The sequence below is a fragment of the Podarcis filfolensis genome, assembly GCF_964270895.1.
Source record: "Podarcis filfolensis genome assembly, chromosome: 1".
NCBI classification, from domain to species: Eukaryota; Metazoa; Chordata; class Lepidosauria; order Squamata; family Lacertidae; genus Podarcis; species Podarcis filfolensis.
The window spans coordinates 85,823,272-85,841,410 of NC_139604.1; the positions used below are offsets into that span (position 1 = coordinate 85,823,272).

The following is an 18,139-nucleotide window of genomic DNA, read 5'->3' on the forward strand; positions in this document are numbered from 1 at the left end:
ACAAGATATAGAAGCAGCCTTAAAAAAAGAAGAGCACCTGGGTTACAATTTTCAATACAATAAATATTCAGCAATGCTCTCAACAATCTGCAAAAATAAGTGCTTTTAATGATCTCTTAAGAGAGGAAATAGAACTGTCTCGTCAAAACTGCTCTGCAGGCACCCAAGCACTGAGAAGGTCCAACCTTGCCTCTTTTTCTAAGCAGTCTATTCAGATTAACAGCAAGTCCCCACATGCTGATCTTAGCATACAGTATTGGAGAAGGAGTTTCTGAAGGTATCCCCTTTTAGGGCTATAGAAGATTAGCCATGGCACTTTTAATTAAACTCAGAAACCAGTATCCTTCTTACACTTTTTCCAAAAGATGTTCTCATCAGCTTATATCCACTAATAAATGGGAAGCTTCATACTTAACCCACTGAAATTTCCTAGCAAAAGGCAGTCCCACTAGAACAACAGTTGTCTAGCCTGAGGTTCACCAAAGCATGCATAACAGTGGCCAGGTTATATATCACATCACATCTCATCTCATCTCAGATGAGCAAGCTGCACAAATATAAAAAGGGGGACACCTGGATTGCCAGTAGTACATGTGAAAAGGATCTAGGGGTTTTAATAGACGACAAGCAGCAAAAAAAAGCTAACACTATTCTAGGCTCTTCTGCTAGATGGTACTATCTTTATTGAGGAGCCTCATCAGTTGTGAGACTCTCAGTTTGTAAAGCAAAGAACACTTCCAGTCCCCAAACTACTGGAGAACAGTGCCCCCCATTCAGAGTACATAATAATATTTTGTAAGAATTGCAGGAACCAGATATTAAATATATTTGAAGAAACTTGCCCCAGAAATAAAAGCACATCTTCGATAAATTGAAGGGCTTTTTTAAAAAAACAAATAAACCTGAATTTGTGTAAAGATCAGAAAAGTGACCTTTAAATTTGAGTTCTTTAAAAGTTACACAACCCAGCGGAATCCTATTTAGATTTTTATGTTTCAAGTCTTAGCAACCTGCTCTTGAAACAATCACTGAAGTTTACACACACATCAAATACAATGAATTGGATGAAAATGAATACAATGAATACAATGAAAATGGAAAAGGGGGGAAACCACCAAAGAGGAATTCAAACAAATAGCCAGCACGTGTAGACACAAAGTCAGAAAAGCTAAAGCACAGAATGAACTCAGGCTTGCTAGAGAGGTTAAAAGCAACAAAAAAGGCTTTTATGGGTATGTTCGTAGCAAAAGGAAGAACAAAGAAACAGTGGGGTCACTCAGAGGAGAAGATGGTGAAATGCAAACAGGGGACACAGAAAGGGCTGAACTCCTCAATGCCTTCTTTGCCTCAGTCTTCTCCGATAAAGAAAACAATGCCCGACCTGAAGAATTTGGAGCAAATGATTCAGCAGAGGAAACACAGCCCAGAATAACTAAGGAGATAGTACAAGAATACTTGGCTAGTCTAGATGTATTCAAGTCTCCAGGGCCAGATGAACTGCATCCAAGAGTATTAAAAGAACTGGCAGATGTGATTTCAGAACCACTGGCAGTCATCTTTGAGAATTCCTGGAGAACAGGCGAAGTCCCGGCAGACTGGAGGAGGGCAAATGTTGTCCCTATTTTCAAAAAGGGGAAAAGAGAGGACCCAAATAATTACCGCCCAGTCAGTCTGACATCAATACCAGGGAAGATTCTGGAGCAGATCATTAAGCAAACAGTCTGTGAGCACCTAGAAAGGAATGCTGTGATCACCAATAGTCAGCATGGATTTCTGAAAAATAAGTCATGTCAGACGAACCTGATCTCGTTTTTTGACAGAATTACAAGCCTGGTAGATGAAGGGAACGCAGTGGATGTAGCCTACCTTGATTTCAGCAAGGCATTTGACAAGGTGCCCCATGATATTCTTGTAAAGAAGCTGGTAAAATGCGGTCTTGACTATGCTACCACTCAGTGGATTTGTAACTGGCTGACTGACCGAACCCAAAGGGTGCTCATCAATGGTTCCTCTTCATCCTGGAGAAGAGTGACTAGTGGGGTGCCACAGGGTTCTGTCTTGGGCCCGGTCTTATTCAACATCTTTATCAACGACTTGGATGATGGACTCAAGGGCATCCTGATCAAATTTGCAGATGACACCAAACTGGGAGGGGTGGCTAACACCCCAGAGGACAGGATCACACTTCAAAACGACCTTGACAGATTAGAGAACTGGGCCAAAACAAACAAGATGAATTTTAACAGGGAGAAATGTAAAGTATTGCACCTGGGCAAAAAAAATGAGAGGCACAAATACAAGATGGGTGACACCTGGCTTGAGAGCAGTACATGTGAAAAGGATCTAGGAGTCTTGGTTGACCACAAACTTGACATGAGCCAACAGTGTGACGCGGCAGCTAAAAAAGCCAATGCAATTCTGGGCTGCATCAATAGGAGTATAGCATCTAGATCAAGGGAAGTAATAGTGCCACTGTATTCTGCTCTGGTCAGACCTCACCTGGAGTACTGTGTCCAGTTCTGGGCACCACAGTTCAAGAAGGACACTGACAAACTGGAACGTGTCCAGAGGAGGGCAACCAAAATGGTCAAAGGCCTGGAAACGATGCCTTATGAGGAACGGCTAAGGGAGCTGGGCATGTTTAGCCTGGAGAAGAGGAGGTTAAGGGGTGATATGATAGCCATGTTCAAATATATAAAAGGATGTCACATAGAGGAGGGAGAAAGGTTGTTTTCTGCTGCTCCAGAGAAGCGGACACGGAGCAATGGATCCAAACTACAAGAAAGAAGATTCCACCTAAACATTAGGAAGAACTTCCTGACAGTAAGAGCTGTTCGACAGTGGAATTTGCTGCCAAGGAGTGTGGTGGAGTCTCCTTCTTTGGAGGTCTTTAAGCAGAGGCTTGACAACCATATGTCAGGAGTGCTCTGATGGTGTTTCCTGCTTGGCAGGGGGTTGGACTCGATGGCCCTTGTGGTCTCTTCCAACTCTATGATTCTATGATTCTATTCTATGATTCTATGAATTGTATCCCATTAACAGTTATTAAGTTCAGGGTATCTACCCCAAATCTTTTTTGATGAGCATTTTAAGTATTCTCAAGAGCCATGCACGTTACACCTATAGCATGGTGCTGTAAAACTCTATACATATTTACTCATAAGTAAGTCCCAATAATTTCAACAGGGTGTACAGGAATGAAATCTATGTAGGAACTCTACTCAGGACATGAAGGAGATGGAGAATCAAAGCAATAACCTATATTTCTTATTTAATAAATTCCAGAGGACTTTGTGCAGTTATTATCGAGGATAGTGAGGTCACCATATGTAACTTAGGAAACAAAAAAAATTGGCTTTTTATGTAATATACTTGTCCCATGAAAACACACACATAATTATGAAGACAGAGTTAGGCAGGTAAGAGAACTTTTGATTCACCTTTAACTACAACAGTATAAACTACAAAAATGTATTTTTAGCTTAAACATACAGCAATACTAGAGGCAGAGGAGAAGATGTGTACTACTTGCTACTCATCCATAATACAGATTAGCTTGAAACATAAAAATATTCATGAATATCAATTAGAGCATCCTATGAAAAGAAGAGATTAGTGCAATTAATTATAAAAAAGTGATATAGAGGGGGCAAGTAATTGATTGCAGTACCCTGAAATAAACCTTCCACCATGTATCATGAACAGCACCAAATCCCAAACTGTCCAATCAATAGCCACATAAAGCAGATCTCTCAGAATATCACAAGTACATCTACTATTTTTAAAAGATTATCCTTAAACTGCTGCAAGTCTTAGTCCATAAAATTGCACATTTCAAAAGCAGTAGTTAACGTTTTTCCAAGAAGGTTGTTTAGATTATGTGTAGAGCATGACCTATGGACTCTAGTGTCCCAAACTTTCAAAACCAAAAGTCCATCCATACTTGTACCAATGTCCAATCAAATTATCAACTTTCCTCCTCACCAAGATAATACAAGCAACAAAACAAGAATCCCACTAGGGCTGGGAATCATATAACTGTAGATTTGGAAGGGACCCTGAGGGTCATCTAGTCCAACCCCCCTGCAATGCAAGAATCTCAACTAAAACATCCATGACACAGAACCACAGAACTGTAAAATTAAAAGTGAAAATACTTCAAATTCCCATAAGCCTAGACCAGGGGTAGTCAACCTGATCCCTACCATCCACTAATGGACGTTTCAGGATTCCAGGTGGGTAGTAGGGGGTTCTAGGGCACATGTTACTGCAGCACTGGTGGGCGGTAAGGAAATTTTACCATCAAGAAAGATGCATTAGTGGCCGGTAGGTATAAAAAGGTTGACTACCCCTGGCCTAGACAATCAAACACCTATCTTTTTTCCAACCCTGGTTTTTCTCATTGAGAAAGTCGATCAAATTCTATATTAGCATGTATTTGTTTCAAAATTCATGGTAACACAAGATTTGATTGGCAAAATGCCCCAAGTACATTAAATGGGACTATGAACATCTACAAACTCTAACTAATAAAACATAGGTAATAACATGTGAGTTCCCAAGTACAGCATTATCCCACAGTATTCTACAGCTTTAGAATGTGGTCCCTAGGCCACAGGACTTGCCAGATCTCCTTCCACAGGTGGTGATCTGGATTTCATTTTTAAATTTGCTAATTGCTTTAAATCACATTTTAAAGCTAAACTTTATATCCCTCCGAGATAAACGAGCAAAACACATAACAAAGAGACAGTTAATAAAAGTCTCCAAACCTATTTTTGAGGATTTCATCTGTGCTTCTAGTTATTACACAATAATTCTTACAAATACAGAGGCTAGGACTTGCCATTACTCATATTGAAGAAGTTATATACAAGTTGTGTCAATCATTTGTATCAAAATATGAACAACTAAAACCCCCAAGTTCAAGAACAGATTTAATACGGCTCTCAATACAAAGCAAGACATCTCCCCCAACAGTATAAATAAATTGTCCAGAATGTCTTAAATAATTTTTAAACTCTGATCTAGAATAACAAAGGATATGGGGAACATTTTCAACTCTATTTTTCTGCAGAATATTTTGCCTTTTTAAATTTGCATCGTTCATAAAATGAATTAGTCTCATAATGAGCTGACACAATACCATCTGAAGTGGGCAACTGGAAAGGACATATTACTAGTCAAAAATCTAAAAATTAATGATTTGGATCTAGAAGTGTCTTTGTGAGTGTAAAGGCATTCTGCCTGCACAAGGGGGCCCCCACTGAATTCTCTCAGCATCCCTGTGCTGCTGTGGCCCACCCCACTCATGGCACACAACATGTTCCAAAGGACCCCTTAACTCTCAGGAGTGGCTTTTCAGGGACACAGGAGAAAGGAAAGCCCAACTGTAAATATAGCATTCTACTTGCCAATTTCTGGATCTAAGCAATGTTGTAACTATTTTTTTCCTGCGTGGCTATCCCAAGGAACAGCATATATTTATGCTCATAGTTCTTTCACACATGCTAGATTAGTGTGTTAATGGTTTTAAATACATTTGCTTTGCCTGCCTTAAAATCTAAATAATGTAAGGGAAGTGTGTGCTTTTGAGATGTCATGTCTTAAAATATTGACAAGTACTTCAGTAAAAATAATTTTCAAGTGAAGCTTTGAATATGTTTGAATATATCATTTAGATCACACTAAGTGCACTTTATTGACTTTCCCCCCTGAATCAAATTTTATTTCAACTACTTTTAGTAGTTACGGAACTTTTTCAGATATTTATAAAGAACATAAAATTAACAGTACATACCTTTTCAGTTTGATATTTGTTTTGGGTTCTCCCCCAAATGTAAATCAAATAAATATGCTAAATCAGATATTCATTAACTCAAAGCATAATTTCTTTCCAAATTTTAAGGCTGCATTTTGAAAGTTGAGTGCTATCCCTGGCTCAATAATGATTTTACTAAAAACAGGATCCCTCTTTCTCTGCCATGGATTAAAGTGGAATCTATCTTTCATGAAACAAGAAAGGAACAAACTAAAAGTTAAAAAAAAATCCAGATGAAGCCTCTTTGCAGTGTTCACTATATCAGTTCAGTAGAAAGAAAGGATAAAACAATTTTAAGAAAGTTTCCACCAGAAGGCAACATGTGGTGTTGGTTCTATTCTCGCAACTGTTTCTTTAAAGTAACCGCCTTATGTCTAGTGAAGACTCTAGAAACAATCTGTATTCAAAAAAATGACACCGTTGTCACAGCATTTCACCAGAGGTGCCAATTTTAGCATTTATACAACTAATAGGCAACTAATAGGCAGAAAAAGAAAAGCGCTCCATAAAGTTTTGGAACATGAAAAGCACACAGTACTGCAACAGTGCAATATTCAGTGCTGCTGAAACCGCCAGACAGAGATTCTACTGCACTTCCCTCTGTACGCAGCCGAAGTATTGATGAAACCTGCAGATGCAGCAACTGTACCGTCCATAAAAAGCCAAGACAGCTGTTGCCATGACTACTATAAGTCAGTTTATCAGAAAAAAATATTGTGATTACTCATAAGTTTGGATTTATAAGATGCTAAGCCCTGATTGCTAATTGACTGAGGAGATCAACCATTATTTTGCATGCAAGTATATTGCCTTAGAGTAGCACATGGTTAACAATACTTGGAAACACAGCAGGAGAGGGAAAGGAAAAAAGAAATCAATGCCTTTCTGCCTAGTGCTTCTTCTCTTCAAGTACTGACAGTTTGTGTTCTGCATGCAGCCAAAACAAAACAGGAAAAACACCATATTTTGGCTTATATGTGAGGATTTTTCCCTTAGGCCTACTAACAATCTAAAAAGTGTTATCGGAGGATTAGACTTTAAGATAAAAAGCCCCAAACTTTTTCACTTTCAAATTTAACACTTAATCAATTAAAATTTGCTCTTTGCTATCCTATTAAATACAGCACATAGGTTTTAAAACCCCACTCTTAATTTAATGGAGAAGACAGCCATTTTCTTTTTCTAAAAAGGTACACATTAAACTTCTCATGGTTAACATAATATAACTCTTTTTAATCACTGAAGGATCATAGTGAGGAAGCATAAAATTTGGAGATGGGAGGGGAAGTCAGCAGTTGCCAGAATGCACCAGCAAACTGGGTATAAGACTGGGTTTAATAAAATGAAAATGTAGAAGTTACTCTATTTCAGTACATTGCTGAAAAGCAAGGGAAGGTGGAATCACGAACTGAAAAGCTACATTTGATATACTGTTGAAAACTTTGTCTTCAGCAAGTGAAAGCTGAGAATATATATTTTTTGATAATTTTGTCCAGCAGATCAGGCTCCTCTCCTATATGGAAACACCCTGCTACTGGCCACTCTGGACAATTTGGTTATACTATGTCTTATAATCTAAAAACTTTCATATTTCATTTACAACATAAGAGAGAGTCTCGGTTTGGATAAAGCAGCAGCCAAGGATGCTGGTGTCCATGAGATAGATAGTGTTAATAGTGTATTAAAGGGCACTCATCATTCTATTTGCAAAGCTGAATTACCCATAAATTTTGACAAACTTATGCAGAATCACACTGCTGACATACCACATAATGTGCTTGTATTTCTTTAAAGAAAACATTATGTTTGGAAAGTTGATCAGTCTAAATCAGTAATTCAGAGCTTAACTTTCAATTGTCAGGAGTGCTTTATGCACACAGTCACATGAGCTGACAAAACAGAACACAGTTCTGTACAGGCTTCAAGCTGTCTTACAAGTCTGAAAACCTCAGTATGCATTTAACTGGATCCTAGATCTCACAAATTCAAAGCTAATGAAGGAGTATTTCCAAGATTTACAGTGGAATCCAATAGTATCCATCTGACAGCAGAATGAGCATTCTTGGCAGAACAGATTTCCTCTCCCCCTCGCATGCCCCCCATATCTGCTTAAGAAGACTGAGAAACCCTCCAGTGAAGATTTAGGGAGTGTGGGAAGAAGGGGAAGTCTGCTTGCATGACTTAAGAATTTGAACATGGATAGCAAATTTTAATAAATAATGTTAATCATTTATTTAATAAATAATTTAATCACAATTGAGAAGATTTGCACACCAATGTCCCAAGTTAAAAATTAAAAGGTACAAGAACACAGAAACTAACACTGGAAAAGCCAAGAGTCCTTCTACTGAATGTTCATGGGTCATTGAGCAGATTAAAATTAAGTGCCATGTGCGCTTGAACTATCCTTTCTGTATTGTGTGAGATAACATTTGTAAGCACACATTAGCAATGAAGTTTTTAGGTATAGGTGATTGGTCATCTCTTCATCCAAGAACCAGGCCCTCTTCACCAAAGAATCACACACTATATATATATAAAAACCTTTGTCTAGTCTAACACCAAAACTCGCATAGAAAATATTTGAAGAATTAGCTTGCAGTTTGCTGGCTTCCCTGCGTCTGTTTCCCTAACAAGTTATGCTTCTAATATGGAACATTATGCTCTTCAGTTTCAATAAGCTACCTATCCAGGAACCAGCATACAACCTGCCTCTATAGTAGCTCCAAGAATATGCTATCCTCAAACAAGCTGAGCTCAGAGGAATTAGATGTAAACATCCCTTTTTGCACTGGGATGCACAGCCTTTTCCCAATATGTATCTTAATTCTAAAAATTGTTGAATCAAATTTTGAACTACAATTATGACTTAATTATGACACCCATGCAGCTGCTGGGTGACCTTGGGCCAGTCACACTTCTTTGAAGTCTCTCAGCCCCACTCACCTCACAGAGTGTTTGTTGTGGGGGAGGAAGGGAAAGGAGAATGTTAGCCGCTTTGAGACTCCTGAAGGGGAGTGAAAGGCGGGATATCAAATCCAAACTACTACTACTACTCCTCCTCCTCCTCCTCCTCCTCCTCCTCCTCCTCCTCCTCCTCTTCTTCTTCTTCTTCTTCTTCTTCTTAATACACGATTACTACAACACTTGCCTCAAAGCTTATTTTCAGCCTCTTGCATAAACACAACAACAGCAGAATAGAATTTGCATAACAATTCTGAGGGGTTTTTCCCCTCACACTGTAAATAAAGAACTCATAGTAAAAAAGTACAACTCCAGTAACTTTTCATGCAGTATTCTTCTGCATCACACAGTTTACATGCTGGGGGGGGGGGAGCTAGATTTGTCTCTAAGATTTCCAAGGAGATGTATAAATCAGCTGTTGCATTTTCATAGTAGCACTGTGCATTTTAATGTTTCTCAGTGTCCAGGGATATTCCATGCCATGGAGATTGACTATATGCAACAATTTCTATATTTTTGCAGTTCAACTTCTTTTACTATTCTTTAACAGTGAAATAAGATAAGATTTTAAGCAGGTTCTCACACTACACAAACACATCAGCAATATCTAACTCCAGAAGTTAAAATCACAGCACCAAACAATTCTCACTTGCCACACTATTTACTTCAAACTACAGTAAGTGGAACATATTTCTTTTAATAGTCATATTAACTGTTAACAATATTATACAAAATTGGGTAGAATTAAATTAAAACCATGAAACATCTCCACATACTGCAATTCATAAATTCATTCCAGTGGTAAAGTTATCCCTGTGATACTGAAGCAACTCATTCCAGTTTCTATTCTCTGCATAGTGCAAAACACAACTCTTAGTAACTGTTAGAACTATTTCCCCCATAAATTAAACTGAAACAATGCAACAGTATAGTTCTGGTGTGAAACAAAGAATTATACGTGAAGAAAGCACTATAGAGTTTAATCTAGACCTAAGTCATGCTTAGTAGACTAAACCTACTGAAATCAGTGGGTCCAATTTATACTCCAAGCATGACTAATGTTGCAATCCTGGTCTCACTTTCCTGGGAGTAAGTCCCAGCAAATTCAATTAAAACTTACTTCTGAGTAGACTTGGTTAGGCTTGAAGTTTAAGTTTGTAGCTAACTGATAATATTTATAAAAGGCAAGCATGTCCCAAACAACAAGATGAGAAATTGTTCCATTACCACCAATAACTTCAATATACACAGAGGCCAAGCCAGACTAAGCTGATCGCTTTCAAGTTGCATTGATTTCAATGAGAGAGTTAAGCATGTGCTCAAATCACTCCCACTAAAAATCAATGAGATTTAAAAGCAATTAGCTTTGGCTAGATTGGCCCAAATAGTTTGCTGCAACTTCAGAACTTTGAGAACTATAGGAAATAAGTACTAAAATCCAACAGTGAACACTTGTTTAGCTCTAAAAGATCACTACAAATCTTAAACAGCATTTCAATATCAAGCTTGAAACACTAAATATATTACGGTACTTATAATTGCTTATAAAGGAGGAAGGTGGTACACTTGAAAAAGAAAACAAGTAAATCCTAGCCATCTCATCTGATCATTCTCTTTCCAATACAATGGGGGGGGGAATGTCCCAACACTTATTACAAATACCACTTACATTTGTGCTTACGATGCAGAAGCACTCCTGTATGCACAATGATGCATGAATACAGGCTTTTCTATTAACAACATTTAACCTGAAAATACTTTAAATAAAGGAGGGGAGATCATCCCTGTTTTACAGCACAATCCTACGCATGTTTACTCAGGGGTAAGACCTTTTGGGTTCAACTAAGTTCCCATTTCCTGATGCCCAACTTCAAAGGCATACAAAAGTGGTAAGCAGAATGGATTCCAGAGGAAGATGCTATTTTACCTTTTTCCTCAAAAGCCAGAAGTGGCTAATCAGCAAACTTCTAGATATTGTTGTATTACAACTCCCATCAGTCCTGATCATTGGCCATGCTGGCTGGGGCTGATGGGAGTTGGAGACCCCAACAACAGCTAGAGGGCCACAGGTTAGCCACCCCTGCCATAAATACTCCAGCAGGCAATGACTTGGTTTCACAGAAGTTACTGTATGAACCACAAAAACAAAAGAAAACTGGAAGCTCCTGAGGAAAAAAGATGACAACAACCAGTTTCTTAAAGTATTTTTACATGGTCCTATTTTCACTTCTACTGGTTAATAATACAGCTACTGTTGTTGAAGGGAATTCAGAAGTTAAAGAGTTTTCATCAGAGGAAAAACTGAATAAAAGATAGTAAAATCTAATTCCAAGTTTATGTGCACTGTAGTGTCAAATGATGCTGCCCCGAGAACCCCAGCCATGGAATAGTGCTTACTAAGTACTATGTAAACCAATAGCAAGAAACTCCAGTGTGGATACACAAGTTCATAGAATATATGAAAACAAATAGGGCTGTCTCTTGCTCAGAATTATTATTAAATATCAGTATATTTAAATAAGAGGATTATAGGGAAGAAAGTCATTTCTTGAAAAGCTATTTAAACAAGTCTCTACGTTAAAAATTTAAAGTATATTCAATGGAGTGTAGTACTGTCAAGGTTAAGGATCTGCAAGGTTACACCCACATTAACCCCACATTTTCAGCTATATCACAAAAGTACCTACTAATGTTGACCTTCAGTGATTATTATTATTTAGCTAAACAGCATAATATCAAAAAAACATTTTCAACCCTATTTAACCTTATTTTTCATTGGGGGGGAGATTATTACTGCAGCATTTACCCGTTGTAGAGAGAATTTAAAAATAGCATCCAGTTTTAGTGCTTGCTACATGTAAAGGAAGTTGTCACAAAGTAAAACTTAACATTGAAGTGTCAAGGGAAATTATAAATTAAATATAAACAAGGCTATGAAAGTTGGTCCCTAAAACGATTACATCCCTAAACTCTTCCAACTGAAAAGCAACTTACTCCCAAATAATGCTGTCCTAAGAACTTCTAAGCAAAACAGGTTTAGGACTGACGAAGTGATAAGATCTTGGACCATGATATTCTGCTAGTATCACAGTGAAGGATTTTGAAAGTTGTTTGTTGAGAATGCCTTTCTGTAGTTCCTTTCCTTTATTCCTTTAAAAGGAATTTTCCTATGGAGTTATTTCAGCAGACATGAGCAGCAGCTTCTCCCCAAGTATTGTAATAATAAGTGTCTTGCTGTGATTAACATGATCAAGTGTGTTAATTTCAAGCCCAGTATTAATCAATGGAGAAATATAGTGCTTAACTATCATTACTATGCTATAAGTAACCTACATCAGACTATTTTCTATATGCAGATATTTTATATTGCAACTTTCATTTTAAAAAGTCACATCCCTGTTGGAAATAGAGCTGAAAAGTCTGGTCATGGAAGCAAAATCCATGTTCAAGTACACAGGCCTGAACAAGTATCAATTCACTACAACTTTACAAATGGCCCACCAAAGTTTAATCACATACAATAAACAATACAAAGAAATTAAGCACCTTGGTCCAAACGGCATTTACTTTGGAGTATAACCCACTGATTTTACTGGCGCTTATCTGTAAGTGTGTGTGCATAGTCTGATTTGACATTTTAAAATTACAGCATGTAATTTAAATACAGTAGCATCCTCCTACCTATCAAAACAACCTCCTTGCCACCTGCAAGCATCCCCAACCAAATAACCAAAAAGTGGCCAATACATACTTATACTGTATCTCAAACAGTGCAAAGCCATGAGTGAGTGGGATTGATCTAATCCCCCCACGACAAAAAGTCTAACAATGCAATCTTGAAGGCATCAGCCACACTGCAAATATTTGGGGGGGGGGGGTAGGGATCCCATCAGAATAACAAAGAAGCAAACAGAAAAGTAAGGAGATCCACAATCAAAGGGGCACTAGACCAAATGGCAGTCCCACATACAACCTCACTCCTCCTACATAACACACGCAGAAATGGAAGAGGAGGAAAAAAAGAAGGTACACATCTCCAGTCACTGCAAACATGTGCCAGAGTAGGAGTGTGAAATCCCAAAGGTGTCCTTGCACCGAGCTTTGTATCCGTGCAGCAAGGGCTGCCCCAGGGTGAGGGGGGCAAGAGAGACTTCAGAATAACAAGTTGCTGAAGAAACGGAATTTTCCCAGCACTACTCGGGCCACCAAGACAAATTAAAGGCGAAGAAGAAGAAGAAGACGAAGAAGAAGGGAGGCGGAAAAAACCGCCGCCGCAGCAGCAGTAGCTTTACTACGAATCCTCAATCATCAAAGCAGCATCATTTCCAAGATAATAAAACTTCCCCCAGCAGCATCACAGAGGAAAATCAGCCCAACACACACAAAAGGGCCTGGAAATAATCATCCCGAGGAAAACCAGAAGGGATGGGAGAAATCACCCCTCCCCGCCAATGTGTCATCTCCTTCTCCCCCCTCCCTCCCTACTCCAATGTGTCACCTACTCCCTCCCGCTCCTCCACCCCCTCCTCGCTCAGAAACTTACTTCAATCCTTACAGGTGACAGAGAAAGGACATGCCCCCTTCCCGCATCTCGCGCCTATAGATCTATACAGATCTACATCTATATATCTGTTGGTGCGTGGGGGGGGGGCGAATTAAACTGAAGTTGTTGCTCCTTATCTCCAAGTTGGCTCGGGAGTCTGATGGTGGACTTTACACCCCGTCGTCGTCGTCGTCGTCGCCCTCCAAACCTACCCTTTCCTATCCCCCTACCCCTACCCGCCAAACTCCCTGAGAAAGACAACAAGGCACAAGACGGGGAGGGGGGAGGGGGGGAGACCAGCACTACTTGGGGGGGGGGGAGAGAGAGAAGCAGAAGAGAAAGAAAGAACAGAGCGGAGAAAACAGGGAGGTGGAGGAGAGAATCCAAAAGGTGGGATACTACACCCTGCTGGTGGTGGTGATGTTGCTGCTGCCGCTGCCGCCGCTGTCTGGCCGGCCCCCCCCCTGGCAGGACCTCTCTTGGAGGGGGGGAGACTCCTCTTCATAGGGAGAAGAAGGTGGTGCAGCTGCTCCTCCGGGCCTCCCTGTCCCCCTCTTCTCGGCTCCTCTCCTCTCCTCCTCCTCCTCCTCCTCCTCTCACTTTCTTTAATCTAAGCTGGGAGTGGAAGATGGTTGGTTGGCTGGTTGCTCCCTTTTCCTCCACCTCCTCCTCCTCCTGCTCCTGCTTTTCCTCTTCTCCCTCTCCTCTGAGGGGTCCTGTTCCTTCCCCTCTCCCCGGGGGGCTCCTCCTGCAGCAGGGAGGAGGGGGCGGGCAGGAAGAAAGGAACGAGGCAGAAGAGGCGCAGGAGAAGAGAAACTGTGACACAAAAACAAGCCGAGAAGCTGAACTCTTCTTCAATCCCATTCACCCGGCCCGGCCGCAGCACCCGCACGCCTGGATCACTCCGCCACCGGCCTCCCTTCGCTTTCCTTTCCTTTGCTTTCGCCTGGCCTGCCGGAGGCGCGCGCTCCCGACTCGAGGCTCGCGCGCGCCCCCGACACAACTCCCCTCTCTCTCTCTCTCTAGCTATCTCCCTCCCTCACACACACATACAGCTACTCCGGCCGCTCTCCGGAACGAGCGGGTGGAGTGGGGGGGGGGGAGGAGGAGACGAGGGAGGGGACAAAAGCGGAGGGGGCGGCGGGCTCCCCCTTCCCTCTCCCCCCACCCCTCTCCCCCTATGAGTGAGGGAGGAGGGGCGGCCGGCCTCCTCGGGAGGAGGAGGGGGCGCCTCAAGGCTCCTCCTGAGGGACTACTTGACGTGTCGGTGCAGCGAATTTATTTCCCTTTGCCTAAGGAACGGGCTGTGCTGCGGCACCCATTGCCTAGGGAAAAAACCCGGATGTAAAGTGAGTGAAACTAAAGTAGAGTGAAGTAGGGCAGCAAACTCTAGTAGAGCAGCAGCGGCAGCGGCGGCAGGGAAGGATCGTGCACCGGAGCCAGCGGGGAAGGGAGGGCGGGAGGGATCGTGCACTGGGGCAGGCGGCGGCGGCGAGAAGAAACAACCAGAAGCGCCAGCATCTTCTTTTTTCCCTCCCCTAATGCAAGTGGCTCTGCGCAGGAAGCGGATACACCGAGGAATGAGGGAGAAACACACGGCCAAGCATCCTCGCTTGCTCACTGCACTCCTCCTCCCACCCCCCCACCCCGCCCCACTGCAAAGGATTCTGCACAGGAAGCGAATGCACCAGGGCAAAAGCGAGAGAAAAAACACCACGCCAACAACAAAAGGAGCACGCAGTGTTCTTTCACAAACATTCTCTTTCCCCCATTTGCAAAAAAAAAAAAAAAAAAGATTCTGCACAGGAAGTTGATGCGCCAAGGGCAGGAGTGAAAACATGAATAATCGCCCCGATTGCAAAGGGGCTTTGCACAGGAAGTTGATGCACCAAAGCAGCGGCTGCACAAGCATCCTTAGCCCTAACGTCGGGGATTCTGCACAGGAAGCTGACATACCGGAGGAGGGAAAGGGGTGTGAGAGGGAACAAGAAGCATCACCATCCCAAAGCGAGGAGCTTTGCACAGGAAGTTGATGCAACAGGGCAGCAAGGGCTCCGGGGGTGGGGGCAGGAGAACGGGACGCCACAAAAATAACTATACATGCAACATCCTAACAATGGAAAGAGCTCCCTTTGCACAGCAAGGTTTCAGTGCTACACTCACCTACTTGTAAGCAGATGTGACGGGATTTAATGGGGCTTACTACTGGGTAAACATATTTAGGAGAGTGGCATAAATCAGAGCACAGGGTGGGGACATGAGCGACATCTCGACAAATACAACGTTCTTTGCTAATGTACCAAAGAAGAGGCACATCAATCACAACAGCATCTTAGGCACAGCTAACGTGGCGTAGTCTCTCATCCAAAAGAATTACTACACACTTACTTAGATGCATGACAAATTCTACTTTATCCACTCATGTTTTGATTTTTCTTAATACTATTACAATACCTAGCTTTTAAGAAAAGTTTTATTGTACTTTATGGTGCCATTTGTATTCATAGGCTCCCATAGAAAATCCACCCTCCAGGTGCCTGTAAATTAAAAAGTTTTATAAAATTAAATTAATAGAAAGTTAAAACTTTCTAAGTTACCTTAGATATGCCAAGTCTGACATCCCACTGATATGGTGATGTTCTTCAAAAAATTGATAGTGAGATAAAATACATAGGATTTCTTTTGCTGTAACTTAAAGGTTAATAAGCATAATTTTAAAAGGACCATACAATATAATTATATTTTGAATTAGTTGCTTAAAGACCCATTTTAATAAGATTGTAAAACTAATAGCACTCTCCTAAACATGTTTGAAACAATCCAATCAAGGGAAATCCATGGGATTTAAGAGAGTTGCGACTGTTCCTATGCCATTGTTTTCAATGGAACATACTCATACTTAATTATTGTCAAATAACTGGCAGTATAAGCAGAACTGACTTCCAAGCAAGTGTAACTAGACTCCTGCTGTAAGATACAGTATATTCTTTTGATTTTTTGGTTGCAGATATGTGTTGACTTGATCGTGCAATTAATAGTTCAGAAAATTACATCAATAGAAAACTAAAACTCAAAGGTGCACGCACTATGCAAAGGCTGCTGAAGTAAAGTTCTTTTAAAGTTTATGTGCTATAGGGAATTGTGATGACACATGCATATATATATATATTTGCTGTACCTAACAATGAATAAACAAAGCTTTAAATCAGCCATGCAATCCTTGTATTATTATTATTTATATTGTATACTGCCCTACATCTGTAGATCTCAGGGCAATTCACAACATAAAATAACAATATAAAAAACACAAAATCCATAATAAAAAAAAACAGCAAAAGAAACCGAAAAGTTGTATAGCTGTGATGGCTATATTCAGCCACTAAGAATAGAAGCAATATGCCTTTGAATACTAGCTGTAGGGTACCAACTATGGAAGAGGGCGGTTCTCTTCATGCTACCTATAGGTACTTTTCAATGTACATCTGGTTGGCCGCAGTGAGAACAGGATGCTGCACTCACTGGGTCTTGGGCCTGATTTGGCAGTGTTCTTATTTTCTTATCTGGTTGACCACTGAGCAGCAGGACTTCATTCTGGAGTAGGGAGGAATTTTATACAACTGGCCATAGATATACAATATCATAGGTATACAATATTTACAGAGACATTCGCAGTTCATTTATGTTTTCAATAAGTGTGCGTGTCTATATGAAGAAATTTATAGGGCTGGATCCCAAAGATCTTTCCAGGCAATGGCTAGAATCCAAAGACTCCAGCTAGTTCTGTGTGCCAAGAGTTCTTCGGATCTGTGCTTACTGAAAAACAGCAGCATTGCTGTATGGCAAGAAATGTTTGAAGGAGTTGGAAAAGCAGATTGTGGTATGACACAAGATCTGTTCAAAATCACACACACACACACAAATTGGTGGGTGTGAGCACTTGAATTAGCCTAAAGTAGCCTATTAGAATAGGTTAGGCAAGCCTAGGCAAGCCTAGGACTTGCCGATCAGAAGGTCGGCGGTTCGATCCCTGCGATGGGGTGAGCTCCCGATGCTCGGTCCTTGCTCCTGCCAACCTAGCAGTTTGAAAGCACATCAAAGTGCAAGTAGATAAATAGGTACCGCTCCAGCGGGAAGGTAAACAGTGTTTCTGTGCGCTGCTCTGGTTCGCCAGAAGCGGCTTAGTCATGCTGGCTACACAACCCAGAAGCTGTACGCCGGCTCCCTCAGCCAATAAAGCGAGATGAGCGCCACAACCCCAGAGTCGGTCACGACTGGACCTAATGGTCAGGGATCCCATTACCTTTACCTTCTTAGCCTATTAGAATAATTCCTACCTAATTATTTACCTTTCCCCATCATTTTCTCCGCTACGCTTGCACCTGCTTCTACATTTCCCCCATGCCGCAAAACTTCTAAAATAAAATGGGAGCCTTTGTGGGCCAAATATAGAAAAGAATCTGCTATTTTTCGAGAAAAAGAGATTCTTGAACTCACCATGAACACCTTCCTTGTTTTCTTATAATGGCAATGGCGCCCACCTGAGAGGTGCCAGAACTGAGTTCCAGTGAGTTCCAGCTGAAAAAAGGCCCTGAAAAGAAGTTGTGCAGGAGGTAGAGTTGTACATTGTCATAGACAATATTCACAAATAAGCCAACAGGATTCCTGAGCCCAAAGTAGAACCACATTCTTCATGGCGATTTAACCTACTAAGGGGAAAGAGTTACGTTTTCTGAAATACATTGCTATATGAGTTCTTGGGAAATGGCAGTACCTCAGCATAATAAGCCTATTTCAAGCAAAAATTTCTGGAA

The 18,139-nt window shown here is 41.0% G+C and overlaps 1 protein-coding gene across 5 annotated transcripts in view; it reads right to left on the reverse strand.

Annotated features, from left to right (window-relative positions):
• PHF21A (PHD finger protein 21A) overlaps positions 1–16,505 on the reverse strand; it is a 132,300-nt gene extending 115,795 nt beyond the window's left edge. For 4 of the 5 annotated variants that reach the window (XM_083602143.1, XM_083602145.1, XM_083602141.1 and 1 more), the window contains exon 1: positions 13,733–16,505. The gene's annotated coding sequence lies outside the window, so the exon portion shown is untranslated. Of the gene's footprint in view, positions 1–13,328 lie in introns of all 5 variants that reach the window. The other variant, XM_083602142.1, reaches the window with a different exon arrangement.
• Between the last annotated feature and the right edge of the window lie 1,634 nt (positions 16,506–18,139).